The sequence below is a fragment of the Poecilia mexicana genome, unplaced genomic scaffold, assembly GCF_051168715.1.
Source record: "Poecilia mexicana isolate PSO_F unplaced genomic scaffold, ASM5116871v1 scaffold_22, whole genome shotgun sequence".
Taxonomy (NCBI): Eukaryota; Metazoa; Chordata; class Actinopteri; order Cyprinodontiformes; family Poeciliidae; genus Poecilia; species Poecilia mexicana.
In genome coordinates, this window is record NW_028263391.1 from 23,157,350 (window position 1) to 23,176,485 (window position 19,136).

Consider the following 19,136-nt stretch of genomic DNA (forward strand, 5'->3'; position numbering starts at 1 on the left):
GAGGAGTGCTTAGAGAGGCTGGAAAGTCTTTTATTCTCATCTTTTTCTATTAATTTTTCATGAAAAGGAGGTCAAAATGAGGGTCAGACCGTCAGAGTGGGGATTTAAATGACTGATTCAATGATTAACAGATTAAACCATAAGAAAATAAGACTGCAGAGGTAACTATAGGAATTTATAAAGACAGTTCTGACATGAATTTTGATATGAAATTCATAAATACAAGCTCAAATATGTAACAACAGCAAATTTTGTACCAATAATTATTGCAATAAACAATAACATTGATTTAAGACCATTTTCAAGCAATGTATTGATTGTAGTTTGCCCTCTCACACACCAGCAAACTTTAATTTTGTAAAGAACCTTTACCACTGGAATTAGATATTTTAAGTGTTCAACACACCAACCAAAGAAAATTGTGACCGCAAAAGTTGGGATAAAACGCCAGATTGAGTTGGTCGTTCGACAATAACTGAATACATTTATTATCTGCTGAGTATTTGTCACCAAAACGTTGAAAGCATAATCACAATACTTTTATATTTTTGAATCCAGCACCTAAAATTTAGTATGAAAAACTAAAATTACTGCTATAACCAATAAGAACTAAACAATATTTAGCTAATAATAAGTAATACAAACCAGCAAACACTCTAAAAACTACCGGTAACTGAATTTGACAAACAAATAAATCAAAACGAAATAAAACGAAACTATAATGAAAAACCCAAAACTCTTATAACCCTAGTAAGAACCAGCTTCAAAGACAATGTTATGTCAGCAAATGTATGTAAACTTTTGATCTTGAAGGCATTACTAAATTAATCTCTAGCATATTCTCTCCTGCTTGTGGCATTTAACAAATAGAAATGCATTTGGTAATTTTAGCTGACCTAAAACAAGAGAAGTTTGATCTGATTTAACTTCAGTGTGTGTCGGGTGTATGTAAACATCTGGTTTCAACTGTTCAAGGTGACTATTCTCTCCAGTCCAGACAGCTTAAAAAAATATAGTTTAATTTATAACTAAATGAGACCACAATCAGCCCCCTTCAGTCACTTCATGACTCAGAAACTTTGAAGGATTTTGTTATTGTAAGTGATGTTTACGAGTTGAGCGAAATTAGTTCATAAACAGGAAATGAAACTGAGTCAAGAGAGAAAATGATGCAGAGAATCAGAACAGCAGCTTTATGCAGTTTTATCACTTTTATCTAATCTCAGAAAACTAAAAATCACTAAACACATGTGTCAATTAGCGTTTAGTAATGTTTCCATTTGTACTTGAGAATACTGAATGATTTATCTGCTGTTATATGAAACATAATGAAGAGGCTGTCTGTTTTATCATGTGATACATCAGAGGACATACTGATGCAGAGCGAAACCACACCGACACCACAAGACAAGCCAAGGCCTTTAAGGACAGCAGGACTCTAGAACCATTTTCACATTTAAAAGCCAAGAAATTACGGTCCATTTAAAAACGGACACTCAGTTTAAGTGGCTGCTCCGTTTGCTTTGTTAAATACTAACCAGAATACAGAGCTGCATTTGACTCCTTACTGATTTCTGCTGTTTTTGTCGTCACACTTAAGTGTTTTAAATCATCAGACTTAAATATAAGAGAAAGATCACATGGCTATTCAGCCACCCAGGTCCAATGTGAAAAAGTAAATGCTCCCTAAATCTAAAAACAGTTTGTGCCACTCAAGGTAACAACTGCAACCATACTGCAAAAATACAAAATCCTACCAAGTATTTTTGGTCTAGTTTCTTGAAATAAGACAAAACCAACTTACAAGTAACTTTTCAGCAAGATATAGGAGCTTTTTTTAAGTAAATTTTTTAATAATGACGAAAACTCAAACATGCTGGCGCTCCACATGGGTTGCTAGGTAACAGGCTGAGCTCGGCTGGGGTTGCTAGGTAACCAAACAGTGCTCAGGACTGTGACTCAAAGTGTTATAAGTGGAATAATCTGCCAGGGGAACTAGTATTTCCTCATTATTGTCTTAAAAAAATGTTCCTATATGTCGCTATAAAGTTACTTGTAAGTTAGTTTTGTCTCATTTCAAGTGTACAGAGATATTTGCACTAGAAACTAGAATACTTGGTAAAATTAGTGTTTTTGCATTGCAAGACTGTGTAATAACTGGCAATGAGTGAAGGAGCTTTGGCTCACACTTCTATGCAGAATTGTGTAAATTCAGCCACAATGGAGCATTTCTGAGCATGAAAGATCGGTTTAAGGTCATACCAAAGAACCATTAAAAGGTTGGCATGCTGGTTTGTTAGGATCATTGACCATGTTTCCATCAATGGTTTTTATGCACATTTTGAAATATCAATAGAAATAGTTGATAGATACAGCAAAAATTCAAAAGAACTTCGTCAATTTCGCAAAAATGTCATTTATACTGTCGGTTGAGGTGGTTTCTAGCTTTTCTGAAAAAGAGCTAATGCCTGAAGGGGGAAATAGAAAAACATTCTCCGGTAGAGAGCAGAATTTGTGTTTCCATTAAACAAGTTGACCCGATTCTGAATCAGAAACCATTATACTACTACCACCAGGATTCAGATACTCTTTCTGAACTTTTGTGTTATTTTTATGTCACATATAACGGGAGCCACACATTCCAAACAAACAAACAAAAAAAAGCACAGATTATTTTTTATTTTGAATGTTTCCTCTATTTGTGGATAATGGTTCTCCAAAAGTTTTAGAAAAAGTATTATAATCTTTTCCACACTATTTGTCAAGTACTTTGTTTCTAATCTGTTCTTTAATTTCTCTGGATCGTAACATTGTCTATTTTTAAAAATATATTTTTTACATTCTTTATCAACCCTCCTTCTCACGGCACACTGTCATGAATTTTTGACATGTTTTCCTGCTTTAGCACAGCAGATTGAGATTAACTATCAATTGAAATCAGGTGGTGAAGCAGAGAAACATCCAAAACATGCAGGGCATTGTGAGGAGCTGGGTTTAAAAACACTGGTTCATGTTGTCAAACTGGTTCTACTTAAAACATTTCTTTATTCTGCAGGTCTGACAGCAACCAAGCCTGGGTGTAGCAAGTAAACCTAACCAAAAATGTGGTTAATCAGTTAATTCATGATATAACAATGGGAGAATTACGCTTTCATCTACGGCTTTGAATGAAACCATCATTAGATGGGTGTATTTCATATTTACTCTTGTTATCATTGATGATCTGAGACATTTAGGTGAGTCACAAACAGAGTTGGGTAGTAAATATTTACATTTGCATGAGTAACTTTAAAAAAATACTTTCAGGAGTAAAGGGTACTGATAAGAATAGCAGAACGGTTTATAAAATTACATACAATAAGAAGAAATAGTTATAAAAGCATCAAAGCGTAAAACAGTAAAAACAGCTAATAAAAAACATCTTCCAGCAATACTTTTATCTCACAGAGTCACTTTCTCCAATGCTTACTAATTTTAATTTTAGGAGTTGTAATTTTACTACAAAGTATCACCACTTTTACTTGATTGAAATTTCTGGATTCTCTACCCAATGTGAGTAACTTCACTGAATGAAGAACAAGTTTGTTTTTACCATAAATTCACCAGTTTTTATTAAAGTTTCATAAGTCTTATATTGAAAAATGTTTCTTTTGCTTGCTTTTGTTTTTTATATGAATTATTTCCATTCTGATCTTTAGAATACCAGATTTTCCACACAGCCTTATATTTTGGTCCGTCTGATGATGTAACTATATATATTAAATGATGTTTTGATCAGTTACTCAGTACTTTAGTAGCTTAATACTTGTTTACTCTTGAGTAATTTCTTGTATGGCTAGTTTTTACTTTTACTTCAGTACTACTCTTTCTTGAGTACAATATTTGGGTTTTCAATCGGACTCTGGTCACAAAGGAAAAACTGAAGAAATTTGCAAGTAAGCGTGTTTTATGCAAAAATGGATTCAAACATCAGAATAAGGAATTAGCACATAACTTATAGGAATGGATAAGAGTAGTTTAAGGGACAGGATCCTACCTCGATTCTCACTCTTGGTATTCTCTCACTAAGGGACCTAAGCCTGTCTTTGGGTGCCATCACATTCCACCGCCATGACAATGTGATGGCACATCGTCATGGCCATCACATGGCAATGTGCCATTTACATCTTACAATAGCGGTATAGGCTGACTAAGGAGTGCACAGCAAAGAAAAATGGATTTTTGCTTTTTTTAGTGTTTGATCTGTAACAAATCATTAGCATACCAACCAAAAGTGACCTTTTATGCTTCCTTCAACAGGTTAGGATAGGCCTATATAAAACATGTTTATTACATTTTTTGCACAAAATCATTCTAAATATTGATAATTTAGTCTGCTCAGTTCTGTACAGGTCATACGGCAGTAAAACTATTTGACCAAACGTGCTGGAGCTTCTCTTGGTTGCTAGGTGACAGGCTGGGTTCCGTTATGGTTGCTAGGTAAATGGCTGGGTTCCGCTGTGGTCGCTAGGTGACAGGCTGGGTTCCGCTGTGGTTGCTAGGTAATGGGCTGGGTTCCGCTGTGGTTGCTTGGTGACGGGCTGAGCAATGCCTGCCAACTGTGACTTAAGTATCAGAATCAAAATCAGAATAAACTTCATTAATCCCCAAGGGGAAATTGAATATTTGTTGACATGGTACTTCATCTGAATTGTTAAATATTAGCAAATATAAATAACAATAAATTATATATAATTCCTAAAAAACACAAAAATCATTGTGGTATAGGTTTTTTCACAGCAAAGAAAAGGATCAAAACTCTCCACCAACATTTTAGAAATGGAGCTTCTTGGTTACACTAAAACAAAAAGTTAAATTAAGAAAAATAAAAAGTAAAAAGGTGAGCAAAAGTAACCAAAACAGACTCTTGATCAGGTGGATTTGAAAGGGCTCAATTTCCAGACACCAAAAAATATTAACTTATTTCCCAAAAACAGCTGGGTGGATTTTTTAAGCTGTTTTTGTTAGATGTTTCTAGAACCAGTTGAGACTGAAGTGGAAGTACAAAAAACCTGGGAAATGTTAATTGTGCATGAAAGGTCTACCTTTAATAATGACATTTTTTCTAAACTACCAAAGTTTGACACAGTTGTGGCAAACAGTAATTTGCAAAAGTAATCCCATTTCTTTTTTTCACATTTTGTCATATTGCAGCTGTTATTGTAATTTTACATTTCAGGAAGGGGTTATTTTAAAGACCAAAAGAAAGCAGTACATAATGGTGAAGTGGAAGGAAAATTATGCATATTCTTCACATTTCTCTATAAAAGGAAATCTAAAACCTGTGGCATATACACTGTGGTGATTTTCAGATCTACTTTTCTCCAAAACATTTAGCTAAAAACTAAAAAGTTCAACGGGTTTATTGCCTTGGAACTACGTCAACAAATATCCCTGAAAACATAAGAGATGATAAATGAGTGACAATTATGAGCAAAGTGCAATAAGTGCAATTTTAAAAAAATGTCATAACATTAAAAAGAAAAAGGTAACTGGTTTTAAAAAGTAGAAGAGGTCAGAATCAGACACTGTGTTTCACCCAGCAGGTGGCAGTACAGGTAAACCATGTCAGCCAGAGGTTCTTGGAAACTAACCCCATCACTGAATGATTTACTGACACCTGGCAGAGCGTACTGTTTAATCCTGTTCATCAAATTTGCATGGCTGCTCTGCTGACAGGATTCGGTTCATGGGCCTCCAGCAAACTGGAACTAACAGAACGACTCGTTTCTCCTCCAGTTCTACTGACAGATGTGATATTAATAGAAATGTGATGCAGAATATCTTGGACAAAATAAAACAAATTCAACATTTTTTTAAATTTCTCTACATGGATGAGCTAAATAGTTATTGCATCACAACTAAATCATATTTCTGGATATATGAGTGGCTAAGAAAGCAAACATGTTGCAATAAAGGACTCAAGAAATTTTTGCTATTTAGTGTGTTTATGTTTGTGTAAGAACTGTCAGGCAATATAAACGTCTGATAGGCAGATGGACCAGTGGTTTGTTTTGATTTGCAGTGAGCTGCATATTTAAAGTAACTGGTGAAGACTGATCAATAGTTGGGGTGTTAAAGATCAATTATTTTGTGATTATTGCTATATTTTAGGTTGTTTTTCAACAGGTGAGAAAACAAGATGATTCACTCTGAAAACCAGCAGTGGAGTTGATGAGGCCAATGAATAAAGTCAAGGTAACACAAATCTATTGCAAATATCTTAGAACACTTGAAAAAAGACAAAACTAAATTAAAAGTAACTTTTCAGACATGGGAGCTTGTTTTAAGTCAATAATTTCTTAATGTTAATTAAAAAGTATCGGTTTCACTGGGAGATTATTTCACTAATAACTTGTTGAGTCACAATCCATGAGTTCTGTGCTGTTACCTAGCAACCCCAGCCACCCCGACCTGTTACCTAGCAACCTAAGCAGAGTTCCAGCCCATTTCCTAGCAACCCAAGTGGAGTTCCAGCACGTTTGTTCAGCTGTTTGTTTGTTTTTTTCCACTGTGTTGGAAGAGACATTCGTTTTGTTGTTGACTTACTATTCAGAAACCACACAGCAAAAATACAAAATATTACCAAGTATTCTTAGCATAAATATGTTAATACACTTGAAATAAGATAAAACTAACTTACAAGTTACTTTTCAACAAGATATAGCAGGTTGTTTCAAATAAATAATCCCTTATTATGAATGAACATTTATTTGTTCCACTGACAGATTATTTTACTTATATCAAGACATTTTCCCATGTTATAAGTGAAATAATCTGCCAGTAGAGCTACTGCTTTTTTTTAATCAATGTTCAAGAATTCTTGGCGTAAAACAAGATGGAAAACACATCATACTGCCCCTTTAAGTACTTGTGTATTTTAACTATTTGCAGGGATTAACAAATAATTGCATTTCTGTATTTTTACTTTTGTTTTAATTGTGCTGTAAAGTACCTTTTGGACACCTAATGGATGTTGTAAATGACTAAATAAATGTTATAAACAAGAATGTTTATAAATGTTTTGAAGAACCTGGGAACTGTAGACCGGTCTTCACTCACCACCTCAAATAGTTAAAACCTCCAGATTTTAAAAGATGAAAAGATAAACATGTTTAATACCTGTTGAAGTATTAAACATTAGAAGTCGCAGTAATGTTAGCCACTGAGCCAAAGTGGAAGGGCTGTATTGAGTATCACGATGCTTCCTTAGGCCCCACAAGCCGTTTGTCCTGAACACCTGTATGGGGGACGCAGCTCATCCAGGTATCTGAATAGAGTGCTGCTGTGTATCAGTTACAGGAAAATACTTAGGCCAGATCCTGTTTGTAATGCTGAGTGGAAACAAAGAAGTCATAAAAGATTGATGCAAATCTTCAAACCTCAGCCGTCCCTTCTTCGTATCACCATTAGCAGAACATGTAATGATTAAGTCAATCGGTGTGGTCAGCTGACAGAAAACTCACATTGCAATCATTATAACATGAGTTTATGCACATGTTGTTCTAGATTACGGCTGGATGGCCCAGATTTCTCACCATCTCTGGGTTTCCGGTTGATTCATCGAGTCGGTCTTTCGTAGAGGGAGTAATAAACGTTACTTTCAGGTAAGGCGGGAGATGCAGCTGATTGCACATCAGCTGCATTAGAGAGCAAGCGGATGGGCGGCCGCATAGCTATCAATAATGTAGCAAGCAAGGATCTCGAGGTTTGAAAGGTGGGAATGAAGATCCACCAATTTATGAATTCTGAAAGGGAACCTATTATATAATAAAATTCACTTTTTGCATGTTTTTTCTACTTTCATTTGGGCCCCAGCTTCTTCTAAAAACCTCCCAAAAAATTCGAAGTGATCTATTATGCTTCCCTTAACAGGTTAGGACAGGTCGACGGGCGAAACAAAACATGTTCATTTATTTTTTTGCACATAATTATTCTTAGATAATTAGATTTGAGCCTTGAGATGTTTTAGAGCGTCTTGTCACTTTAAATCCTATTAAGTTGCTACTGGCCACAACCTGAACTCAACTTTTACACTCTCACGTGAAAATGACTGCAAACAGATGTGACCATAGACCTTTGAAAAGCAGAAGTAGAGCTTCCTACACAACCAACAAGAATGCAGCAAGTCAACAGCAAAGCATTTGTCTTTTCCAGCAGCCATTGTACATCACATACAGTGGAAAAGTCAGCTGACCAAACATGCATGAGCTTCGCCATTTCAAAAACCTCTAGAATGTAACGTCACAAATCAGCAGGTACTGCCCCGTTACCTAGCAACCCAAGCTGAGCTCAATGTGCTGTATACAATGGCTGCTGGAAAAGACAAGTGTTTTGTTGTTGATTTGTCATCCAGAAACCACTTGCTGCATTTTTGTTGGTTGTGCAGAAGGCTCCACTTCTGCTTTTCAAAGATGCACAGTTGTGTAACTGCGCCTCTGTTTGCAGCCGTTTTCACGTGCGAGTGTAAATGTTGAGTTGGGGGGCGTGGCCAGCAGCAGGGTCTTTGAATTTAAAATGGCAAGATGCCCCAAAACATTTTATTCAGACTAAAATGTCATTATCTAAGAATGATTTGGTGCAAAAAATGTGATGAACAAGTTTTGTGTAGACCATAGATTCATCCTAACCTGTTCATGGAAGCATAAGAGCATCTTCAATATGACTCTGAATTTTATCTACATAAATGCAATCTTCAAGTTGTATTCCTCGGCTGTTATTTTTGCAAACTGGTTAAAATTAGACATATAAAACCTTCAAACATTTTAAAACTTCAAACTAGACTCAACATACCTTCGAGAGCTAGGAGTTTCTGCAGCTCTCTGTTAGCGCTGAGGGGGAATGAGGAGGTGCTGAACCTCTTCTCTCTCTTCACCGCTGAGTGGGACCCAGGCTGCTTCACCCTCAACAGCTGAGCTGAAGGGGGCGCCTTCTTACCTGAACCCTGTGGAAGAAGCAGCGGAGTGAGGTCAAGTGGGACGGGTCCGGCTCCACAGGAAGTGGGACAGCAGCCACTCTAATCAAGTGAAGACAGAAAAGCGGCTGAAGGCTCCGCCGTAAAGAGGTCAGGTTCCTTTCCGAATCAGATCGAGTGGCTCTCAGTCAGGAAACATGATCGCAGCGGCCCAGTGTTCTGCTGATGGGACGCGGCAGACAAAATAAATGATCTCAGATTGAGCTGATAAAGCTGTCACTGGAACAATCGGAGCAAATTTAATCTGAATTTACGACCCGAAAGAACGCAGCCACACCGTCTCACTGCAAAAACACAAAATCCTACCAAATCCATTTGGTCCAGTTATAGAGCAAAAATCTTAGTACACTTGAAATTAGACAAAACTAACTTAAAAGTAACTTTTCAGCTAGACATAGGAGCTTAAGTCAATAATTCCTTCATAGAGAGTAAAAATTACTAGTTCCACTGGCAGATTATTTCATTTATAAAAGTGGAAAAATGTTTTGCCATCAGTGAAATAATCTGCCAGTGGAAGTGGTAATTATTTATCATTTATTCCACAAATAGTGATAGATTTTAGGCATTGCTGTACTGAAAAAATATCTTATTACACTTGAAATACAAGTAGTTACAACTTACAAGTAACTTTCCAGCAACATAAAAGTTAATACTTTATTAATATTGATGAAAAAATACCAGTTGTTAGTGAAATAATCTGCCAGTTTCCCATATTATAATCCAAAATATCTTGTTCCACTGGCAGATTATTCCATTCATAACTAGAACTTTTTCTTCAATATTAAATAATTGTTGACGTAAAACCAGCTCCTACATCTTGATGAAAAGTTATTTGTAAGTTAGTTTCGTCTTATTTCGAATGTACTGAGATATTTGCACTGGAAACTAGACCAAAAACATTTGGTAAGATTTTGTGTTTTTCCCAGTGAATTTGACAAATTACAATTCAGGAAAAAATAAAAAGGTAAGTAACAATAAATTAATAGGAATTTGATTATGTGGTCCAGCTAATTTGCTGACAAAGCACAGTAAAACGATGTTCATTAAAGGAGGCACTGGTATTTTTGGCAGTGAGGATTGGTACCAAGTCCCAAATCAGAATCTCCATAAAGCTCATCATCAGGGGAAGCATTAACTGCTCTGTTTCTTGTCTTGGTAGACATTTGCTCCAACTTTAGGCTTGATAAAACACTGGAAACCAACACCAGAAGATGACATGACTCCCCAGATAAGACCTGGAAACTTCACTATCTTCAAAAGTCTTTAGTCATCCTTGTTGCTAGCACAGCTTTTCCTTCCACTCAACTTTCCATTAAGATGCATGAATACATTCCTCTGCAAACAGCCTCCAGGTGAAGCTGGACAACTATAAAAGTCAAAGTCTTCCTCGTGTTTGTGTGATAAACTAACTTATGTTTTTGGGAAACTTTAGTTTTGAGTTTCATTTTCAAAATTAAGTCAAGTTTATTTGTTCAGGAATTTTCAAAGCAAACTTTAAATTTGATCAAATAACATAATCAGAATCATCAAGCAAATACACAAATATGTTAATCGATGCTCCATTTACTAATAACCAAATGCAACTCTAAACAGCTTTGGTTTAACAAAAAAGACCCTTAAAATACTTTTGTGAGACTTGAATTGCTTAAATAGATGCACCAAGTCACTGAGATGAACCTGCATCTGACTGGAGAAAACCTTTTAGGGCTAATTTTAAAAACTATTAAAATTTTTAGAACGAGATGGCCGAATATTTGTGAAAAATAGATACAGAAAGAACACAGACCTGAGGCTTTTGTCCATTTGCTACATTCAATCAACAGGCTCTGCAGAAATAACTTTGGACTAAAATAACTGCTACAATGCCCAGTATTATTCCGGCAGAATAAAAGTACTTTTAAAGAAAACAGTCACAAGATCATGCCACATGTCATATGAGCAACTTTTCCTGGTTTACACTGAAACAAAAAGCCAATAAAGTCTTGAAACAACAAACGCTCTGATCTGTAGCAACGTAAACAGAGCCAAGGTTCGATTACGCTGCAGTGCCTGCACATTTAAAATCCCCAGAATGCACCACAAATCTGGAACAAATGTTCAGAAAACTGCAAGACTGCTGAAAAACAGACTTCCTTTAAATCAAGACTGGAAATCCTAAATTTGATTAATATTAAGTGGAACATTGATCAAAATATTTGATTGGTGATTTTGATCAATCAAAAATCATAAGCTGACAGATAAACTGTTATGTTTATTGTTTGTTTTATAATTGTTGATGTTTTTATGATGACTTAAAACAAAAGATTAGTTTAGTCAGGATCCCCGTTTATTTTTTACAGCGGTCACATCACTTCATTACTTTACTAAAACAAATTTCAGAAATTAAACTAAAAAAACAATATGGAAGACAACATGGCAGAATACATGAAAATGTAGGTTAAGCACATAATTAACTCTAATATAATAGATTCAATTTACTAAAATACTATTTTATCTGTAATTTAACATTTTAACTATCATTAAATATAATAAATTCCAGAGTTGCATCCATACAAACAAACAAAAAACCCCTGAAAACTCAAATATACTTAAAATACCTTTGAAAGTACAGGAAGAAACCCCCCAGTGCTCAGCCGTTGTTTAAAAATAAAATAAACTTTAAAAGTTTTACCTCTTGTTCCCCTGTAGGTCCATTTTTGCTTCCAGCTTTTTTCGGTCTTCCAGATTTGGAGGATTCCTTCACAAAAAAAAAAAAAAAAAACTGAATTAGTAACAAAACAATTTAAAACATACAAGCTAAATTGCTACCTTTTCTTTTTTGCTCTTGTGAGGCATCCTGAGATGAAAACCCCCAGAGTCAGGTGGAAGTGTGGTCTCACTCTGACTAACAGATGCCTGGTAAACGCGGATGTTTCCACTGTGATCAGCCTTTTCCCGCTATCCATCCATGCGCCATGTGACGCGGTCCGCCTCGGAAAGGTGCCGTCCCGCTGGGCTGGCTGTCCGACACAAGTCACGCTTTGCTGGAGGGAAATCCTGACGGCCAACTTACTGCTGCGGCAGCCGCACTTTGAGGCGCCTCGCAGCCTGAGTCACAGATGCAGGGCGCAAACTGCGCCACCAGAGGGCAGTGTTGTCAGGAGAAAAGACGTCCTCCAGGTCAGAGAGCGTCAACTTATGGCTTTGTAAAACATCAGACAAAATATATAAAGAAACATCAAGTTTTAGAGCGGTTTTTACTCACTTTTCAGGAATTATGATACTAATTTAGCATAAATGCCGGCGGATTTTAGATGGCCATGAGTTTTATAGACACAGTGCATGTTGAATTGTTTACATCCGCGTATCTCGCGCATGCGCTAACGAGGGTAAAAAGACTCTTCACAACTTGCCATCCAAAGCTGTGCTGCCACCTGTCAGTCAGTTTTGGCGGTTTGTCAGCCACTGACCAATCGGTGGTCACCATTTGTCCGGAAGTTCACGCTTAACTGGAGGAACTGAACTTCCGTCAACATGGCGCTGGGGTCATAGAGATTTTGAGGAAAATAATAGGAAATTCTGGTCAAACGTTTTCAGTAGGGAACATGCGATCCTGACAGCCAGAGTGTTACAATTTACTACATTTTCAAAAGAACAAACGGGTTCTGGAGTAAGGCAAGAAATGGATCACGGCCAAGTTCGTCTGCATAAGAGTATCTGGTAGTAAATGTCCAATTTTTTTTTTTACATAGACACTTATTGACTGTCAAATCAAAGATCAATAAGTGAAGGAAGCTATGCTAGATCATGTGTAATTTCCAACGCTAGCTCTAAGGCAGCATGAACACGTACATTTAAGCTCTTTTTATGCTAATGTTTATTTTTAAGCATTTTTCTGAAGCAGATTTTCACAAGCCAGTTTTATTTGAGTCATTACTCACCCATTTTGTACGTGCAAAATGCGTACGTACGGTACAACTTTCACACTCGCACCTGATGAGAGTTTTTGCTCCTCATTCTTCCTTCAGCTGCAAAAAACTTTTACTTTAATGTTGCTTCCCGCAAATAAACTTACAGACCTGCTGTAGGACTCCTTGGAGAAGTTTTCTCTTCTCCTTTTTGAGTTTTACTGGTGGTTTGCAAAACAATGTTAAGTAGCATTACCGCCACCTGCTGGTTTGGAGTGTGGTTTTGCCTGTCATCTTTGCCTTAGTTTTGGCAGATAAGGCAAAAATTACTCAAAAAATGACTCAGGTAACGCACTGAGTCCCACTACCTTTGCCATCAATTATTCTAACTTATATTAGATGCAATTATTAATTGCTATGAGTTTTTTTTGTCTAATTTTGCCTCTTGTTTTGAGCGCCTCCATGGGGCGCTCACAGTGCCCCAATGTTGGTCCCCACTTTGAAAAACACGGCTCCAGCTCATTAATATTCATGAAATGCCCCCAGGTGGTTGATGATTAAGCACACAACAGTCACTGTACTAGTAAATTGTACATTTACTAGAGTAACATCAGGAGTATTTTTTTACTACCCTATACTTGTACTGCAGTAACTGTGGTCAGTATTGCGACTCTAACTTGGGTAAAGTTTCTGGATACTCTACCCACTGTGAGTAACTTCACTGAATAAAGAAAAAGCTTGCTGTAACCACAAAATTACCAATCAATCAATCAATCAATCAATCAATCAATCAATCAATCAATCAATCAATCAATCAATCAATCAATCAAATTTTATTTGTACAGCACATTTCAGCAGCAAGGCATTTCAAGATGCTTATATAATTAAAGAAAAAAATAAAAACAGTATGTGACATTAATAAATAGATATAAAGTAAAGATAAAAACATTAAAAACATCAAAACCCACTCTAACCCTTATTTAGCCATAAGCAACTCTAACCAGGTGGGTTTTAAGTTGAGATTTAAAGGCACTCAGTGTTTCAGCTGTTTTACAGTTTACTGGAAGTTTGTTCCAAATCTGTGGTGCATAGAAACTGAATGCTGCTTCTCCTCGTTTGGTTCTGGTTCTGGGGATGCAGAGCAGAACCAGAACCAGAAGATCTGAGGGGTCTAGATGGTTGGTGCAGCAATAACAGATCTTTAATGTATTGTGGTGCTAAACCGTTCAGTGATTTATAAACTAACAGTATTTTAAAGTCTATCCTCTGAGCTACAGGGAGCCAGTGTAGGGACTTTAAAACTGGTGTTATGTCTCTATCTTCCTGGTTTTAGTGAGAACAGCAGCAGCAGCTTCTGGATCAGCTGCAGCTGTTTGATTGATTTATTAGTCAGACCTGTGAAGACGCTGTTGCAGTAATCAATGTGGCTAAAGATAAACGCATGGATGAGTTTCTCTAGAGCTCGCTGAGACATCAGTCCTCTAATCCTGGAAATGTTCTTCAGGTGATAGAAGGCCGACTTTGTGACTGTCTTAATGTGGCTCTGAAGGTTCAGGTCAGAGTCCATCACTACTCCCAGGTTTCGGGCTGATCGCTGGTTTTCAGTTGTAATAACTGAAGCTGAGCATTGACTCTAGTTCGCTCCTCTTTAGGTCCAAAGATAATAACTTCAGTTTTATTTCTGTTCAGCTGGAGAAAGTTTTGGCTCATCCACACATTTATCTGTTCTCAGCATCTATTCAGTGATTGGTGGGGTCAAAGGTCACCTGGTGTCATCGTGATGTAGAGCTGTGCATCATCTGCGTAGTTATGGTAGCTGATCTTATTTCCTGTTATAACCTGAGCCAGTGGGAGCATATAAATATTGAAAAGAAGGGGTCCTAGGATTGAACCTTGGGGTTCCCCACATGTAACCTTTGACCTCTCTGATGAGAAGTTTCCGATTGAAACAAAGAAATCCCTGTTCTTTATGTAAGATTCAAACCAGTGGAGCACTGGACCGGAGAGTCCGACCCAACTCTCCAGTCGATTCAGTAAAATGTCATGGTCAACAGTGTCGAAAGCTGCACTGAGGTCCAACAGAACCAGCACTGTGGTTCTCCCACAGTCTGTATTTATATGGATGCCATTGAACACTTTGACTAGGCCGTCTCTGTGCTGTGGTGAGCACGAAAACCAGACTGGAAGGAGTCAAAGCGATTCATTATTGTTATGAAGCTATTTAATTGTTTAAAAACGGCTTTTTCAATAACTTTGCTGATGAATGGGAGGTCAGAGGTCAGAGGTCGGCCTGTAATTCTGCAGTAGTGATTTGTCCAGATTGTTCTTTTTTATCAGTGGTTTGATAACTGCTGTTTTCAAAGCCTGGGGGAAAACACCTGAAGACAGCGATGAGTTACTATTTGGATCAGATCATTAGCAACAACAGGCAGGACTTTCTTAAAGAAATGTGTGGGTAGGACATCCAGACAGCAGGAACTGGAGCTTCACTGACTTATAATGTCTTCTAGAGTTTTATAATGAAGTAGTTGAAATTGGGTAATTTTTCCTGCATTTGTTTTGTTTGGGCACAGCATTGGTACTTGCTTTGGAGTAATATCTCCACTTCTGTTTTATGTGGAAAAGAACTGATTTGAAAAAAAATTGTATGCCTGGTTTTGCTATTCATATGAATTACTTTCAAAATCCACATAACTTCACATTTTGATCCATTTGATGATTTAATTTTTAAATGTTACTTGAGTAGCATATTTTTTTCATTCTTAATTAAAAGTACTAAAAGTAAATTAGTACTGCTCTTACTTGAGTATAATTTTTGTGTACTCATCCATGATTGTTTTCTGTCCTGCTTTCTCTGTAAACGCAGTAAATAAAGTGGTTAAATAATGTTCTCGTTTTTAACTAAGGTGCTGTATTTCATCGTTGACACCACATGGTGGCAGTGTGGCATCGTTTTCTGCTTCTACTTTAGCATTTGAATGAATTTTAGAGCCAGGATAAAGTTTTATTATTTTCTTGTAATAAAACATAAAATAACTAATTAAAATCGATCATACAGTGGTATAATCGGATATATTAATTTTTGGTGTTACCAGGAGAATAAAAAGTGACTCAGAACCAAAGGGAGTAAGAACTGTTCCTCTTGCTATTGTCCTGGTCTGCATTGAATCACGTAATTTTCACACGTTTCGTTATGACAGATTACGGAAGAATGTGCAAACCGTGATGAGCTGTGGCTGCATGAGTGGGCTTTAAAACAGACTGGGTTTGTTTTCTGACGTGTTGATGTTGTATTTATCAGTGTTTTCTGACGCATTGTGTCACCATCGCTTCACAATCAGATCTTCATCATCGGGTCCGTGTTATTACTGTATGATATGGCTCCATTCATTTCCTGTCTCTGCAGCAGCCCAGACTGCAAAATCCAGGGAGGAAAATGCCTCCCTGGATTTAATTTATGGTTTTCTTTAGGCTGTTTTTGTATTTGTGTCTGCATTTTGTCCTCATCAGATAATGATTTAAGAAGCTAAGAAGTTTAGATGCCCTCATTTCCAGCTTTAATGTTGTAATATTTTGGTGATTATTCCCCAAAAAATAATAACAAAACCTACACTGGACTCTGGTCCGGCTACATACCTCAGTCTTGGTTCGGTTTGAATTCATATGTGAATGCCAAGCGGACCGCTCCAATAGCAGGAAGCGGACTACAGCGCACGGCATTCTGGGTAAATACAGCCAAAACTAAAGCGTTAACCTAGGGCTTTTTGGAGAAATGGCTCTTAGTCTTTTACCAAAAACAAACAAAAGTCATACAACTGCTAAAATCTGACGCTACTCCATTTTGTTTACATTTAGTGAAGAAGGAAGTTGCACTCGGTGTCTTTTTCAGTTATTTTGGTGCAGCGCCCCCACTGGCAAGGCGGAGAACAGCTTTTTCAATTAGTTTGGGTAGTTTGACAGTGCAGTGAGAAACCGAAAGCTGAAAATTTGTTAGGTAGTAACTAATTACATTTATTCAATTACATTTACCTGAGTACGTTTTTTGGGAAGAAAGAAAAACAACAACAACAACAACAAAAAGGAACTACTTTGAGGAGTATTTTTGCTATTCCGTACTTTTTACTTTTACTTGAGTAATTATATTATGAAGTATTTCTACTCTTACTTGAGTAAAATTTCTGGATTTTCTACTCACTGAAATGTTAAATCTACTTTTAAGGCAGATAATAACCCAGAAGGGCAGGCAACCCTTGATTCTCATTCTCATAATTGTAGTTTTATTTTGTCAATATATATTTATTAAACTATTTTTGTGTTAAAAAATGGGGAAAAAAGTGTTTTCACTAGAAACAGGGAAAAAAACACAAAAACAAAAAAGGTCCAGACAGGTATTCAAAAAGCAAATCTCGACACCTTAATTATTAATTAAAACCCTGAACGCTCACATGCCCTAATTAAATGGAGGCTATATGTGTATAATAATATATCTGACTAATGTAAACATCACCATGTTTCTGTTTATATTTTTTGGACCGTTAATCTGTTTACAGTGACAAACAATCAATTCAATCAATTCAGTTAGTCAAATGCAGCTGTTGTAACAGCTGCATGTTGATCCCTTAAGTGTTTATCTAATTTTTTCCTATTTTTATTTTTTTAATATAACAACACTGAACCATCTGCTAAAAAAAAAAAAAAAGGAGCTCTGTATAATTTCAGTTTTTGTTGTATAATAATTGTCTCCTGCAGAAAAAGCGATTCATATGGAACCAAAAACTGGAACATGCTAAAGCAAAATAAAAACAGCACATATTTCCTTTTCTATTATTCTTCATATTTAAAATGATATAAACTTTGCTGCAGCTGCTGAGCTGCTTTACTCAGACGTTGTTCTTCGTGTTGAGTGAAGTGAGTTGAGGAAACAAAGCTGTGCAGCCAAAACAGGCTAATGAGCGGGCAGCACAACGACAGGCTGTTTGTTTTTCCAGGAGAGAGAGAGAGAGAGATGGAGGTAAAGATGGACAGCTTGTTAGAAAACAAGAACAAAAGCCACCTTAGTTTACTGCTGTCATGGTTTAGTGACTCAGGTTCACAATCAGCTGTGATTAAAACTAAACGTTCACGTTTTCACCATTAACTCACCGATATGTTTGTGTTTTACCTTCTGGAAAAACATAAGCTTTATTTTGCCTCTTTGATTTCTACATAAAGGAGAAATCAAGTACCTTACTTCCATGAACAGGTTAAAATATGTCTATGGTGTATACAAAACATGTTCATTACATTTATTGGACAGTTCTGCCCATTTTGACCTGTTTTAGAGCGTCCTGTCAATTTAAATCCAAATAATCTGCTACTGGCCCAAACTCAACGTTTACACTCACACCTGAAAGTGGCTGCTAACAGATGAGCAAACATACAACCATACATCTTTGAAAAGCAGAAGTGGAGCCTCCTGCACAATCAACAAGAGTGAAACAAGTGATATCTGCATGATAAGTTGACAACAAAAGACTTTTTATCTTTTCCAGGAGCCATTGTGCATCAAACAGCGGTAACACCAGCTTGGGTTGCTAGGTAACCGGACACTGTGACTTAATAATCAGGAGGTTTTTGAAACATCTTATTTTCTAGACCCTGAAAAACATTAAAGAGGACCTAATATGAAAAATTCTAATTTTTCATGTTCTTATACTTCCATTTGGTCTCAAAAATGCTTAAAGAAAACACCCAGCCACTATTTATCAATAAGTTAATGTTTTATGAATCGTTTCAAAAATCTCCTATTTGTTAAATCAGCTTTGACAGGCACTGAGCCATTGCCTTGCAACCTAAGCTGAACTGCAGCACATTTGGTCAGCTGGTTTTAACGGTGTATGAGCTGTACAAAGCTACTGGAAATGACAAGTGTTTATTTGTTGACTTACTGTCCAGAAACTGCTTGCTGTATTTTTGTTGGTTGTGTAGAAGGCTCGACTAATGCTTTTCAAAGTGTACAGCTGTATAGCTTCTCACCTGTAGCAGCCATTTTCATGTGAAAGTGGCTGAGCTGGGGGGCGTGGCCAGCAGCAGCTTATTTGGATTTAAAGTGACAAGACGCCTTAAAACAGTTCAATCTGAAAGGAGATCAAGACGAAAATCTTATTATCCAAAATGAATATGTTTTGTGTAGGCCATAGATTTATCCTAGCCTGGAAGTGTAATAGGTCACATTTAATTTATGGACAAAAATGGTT

The 19,136-nt window shown here is 36.7% G+C and overlaps 1 long non-coding RNA gene across 1 annotated transcript; it reads right to left on the bottom strand.

The window, feature by feature from the left end:
- Window positions 1–11,822: 11,822 nt before the first annotated feature.
- Window positions 11,823–13,168, bottom strand: LOC148152851 (uncharacterized). The gene is made up of 2 exons (XR_015761905.1): window positions 12,934–13,168; window positions 11,823–12,194 (listed from the first exon to the last, which is right to left on the bottom strand). It is a non-coding gene; the product is annotated as an uncharacterized LOC148152851 (long non-coding RNA).
- Window positions 13,169–19,136: the final 5,968 nt, after the last annotated feature.